The sequence below is a fragment of the Elephantulus edwardii genome, unplaced genomic scaffold, assembly GCF_000299155.1.
Source record: "Elephantulus edwardii isolate Elephantulus edwardi_28Jun2011 unplaced genomic scaffold, EleEdw1.0 scaffold00308, whole genome shotgun sequence".
In the NCBI taxonomy this organism is placed as follows: domain Eukaryota; kingdom Metazoa; phylum Chordata; class Mammalia; order Macroscelidea; family Macroscelididae; genus Elephantulus; species Elephantulus edwardii.
Genome location: NW_006400058.1, coordinates 349688 through 352114, shown reverse-complemented (window position 1 = coordinate 352114; position 2427 = coordinate 349688).

Below are 2427 nucleotides of genomic sequence, written 5' to 3'. Positions count from 1 at the left end.
CAGGAGGGTAAGACCCTTTATGAGATGGTTTGATTCAGTGACTGGGGTAATCGGGATGGGTGTTTCAGAGGCAATTCGATTGGCACAGGATAGAGCAGGGTTTAGGGCTGTTGTACATAGATAGGGTCGCTATGAGTCTCAAGAGAATCGATGGCACATAACAGCAACAACAACAACATATTTATTACACTTCTCTGTTTGATGAAGACAGTGAAAAGAATGGAAAACGTCGATGAGCTAACATAGAAAACAACATATTGACATTGAACTGGAACCTACCCATGACCCTGAACAGGTTTTCAGAGACTGTAAATTGCACAGGTAATTGCCCATCTTTTTTCTCACGTAGCAGCTGGTGCTTTTGAACTGCTCATCTTTGGGTTGCCAGTGCAACTCCTTATCCACTATGCCACCAGAGACAGATGGACACATGGCCACAATGATAGACTCAAACTTGCCAACAATTATAGTATAAGCTCACCGTGAGTTGACACTTGACATTCTGTCTGAGTGAATTATTCCAAATTTCCTCAGGGTGGTCCCTTGTTTTATGAACTTAATATTTTGTTGATTTTGTGGGTTTGTTTTTAATATATGTCATGTTTCATAGTTAATTATGATACTGGTTGTTTATCTGGAAGACACAACTCTTAACAAGGGTTTTAAATTTATTTTTATCATTCATTATTGCCCATTTTCTGACTCCCCTCCCCTCATTCCCAGTCATTTGAAAATGCACCTGTAATCATTTATCTTTCTTATATATGTGTTTTGTTGTTGTTGTTATGTGCCGTCAAGTTGCCTGCAACTCATAGCGACCCTGTGTACAACAGCCCTAAACCCTGCTCTATCCTGTTTCAATCTTATTGTCTCTGACACATCTACCCCCATTACCCAGTCACTGAGTCAGTCCACCTCATCTAGGATCTTCCTGTCTTGTGCTGTCCCTCCAAGCATGACGTCCCTCTCCAAGGACTGGTTCATCCTGGCAACATGCCCAAAGTATGTCAGGTGGAGCTTCAAAATCCTTTTCTCCAAGGAGCAACCTGGTTTCACCCACTCCAGGACAGACCTATTTTTTTTCTTAGCAGTCCACAGTGCATTAAATACTCTTCTCCAGCCCCACAACTCAAAGGTATCGATTCTTCTTCTATCATCCTTAAGTCATTTTCTAGCTCTCTGATACATAGCAAGTAATTGCAAAGACCATGGCCTGGATCAGGCACACCTTAGCCTCCAGACTGACATCATTGCTCTCCAGTACTTTGGACTCTCCCATTGCAATTTATCTTTTAATTTCCTGTATGCTGGTACCAAGAGTGTTGTTTGTGGAGTCAAGCAAACTGTAGCTTTTAACAATCTCAATCTCTTCATCATCTATTATGATGCTGCCAATCGGTCCAGTGGGGAGAATCTTTGCTTTCTTGACATTGAGCTTCAATCCATACATTTGCCTGTTTTGAAGTGGGATGAGAATATGTGTGTTTTTCTGACTCACTTAGTTTACTCAGCATGCTGCTTTCAAGGTGCATCCATGTGTTGGCTCTACTAGACTTTCATTTTGGATTATTTTGTTTCAATTGCCAAAGAAGAGAAGTGTTTCTCCTGAAATTTCTGACATCCTCCATCATAACAAGCATGATGTCATTAAGCCTGATGCGTTTCATCTTGGAGATAAGAAAATGAAATCTGCCAGTGCTTTGGCGTGACAGATGAGGGTTAGGCTGGTGCATCTCCTTGTCATGTGTTGTCCTTCTTCAGAATGGGCCAGTGACTTAACGGTGCGCTCACTACCCTCTAATCCACCGTCCATCCCACAGGAAGCTCTGGTGGCCTAGTCCTAGGGAATGTCATAATCCGACCAATAATGAATAACAGTTCCTCTCTCCAACATTTATTACTTCTGTCCTGTTGAACTTTACCACTCTTATTGGAGTGAGATGGTGTCTTGTGGTTTTGATTTGCATCTCTCTTAGGCAATGCTTTTTTTTTAAAAAAATATTATTCATTTAAATGAAAATTTATGGAGACCTTGGATTTCCATTCATTCATTGTTGTACTTTTCTCCCCTCCCAAGCCTCCCCACTAGTACACTACCCTCTTGGAAAAGTAAAAGAAACATTCTTTCATTGTTTTATAATCCCTCCCCCAGGTCCACTCCACCATGTAGCCTTTGCTATAGACCCCTGTCATGAAAATAATCCCTAATCACATATCCCTTTTAAACAGTTTTCTCTCTTATCTGCTTCAATGCAGTATACATTATTGAACCCATCTTTCTCAGTCTCTCCCCAACTCAAGGTCAGTCCTGTTTTACAACAGTGGCACCATGCAAAATTTGTCCTTTTGTGACTGAGATACTTCACTTAGCATAATGTTCTCCAGGGTCACCCATTTTGAATAATATTGCATGAGTTCCTTGTTTTT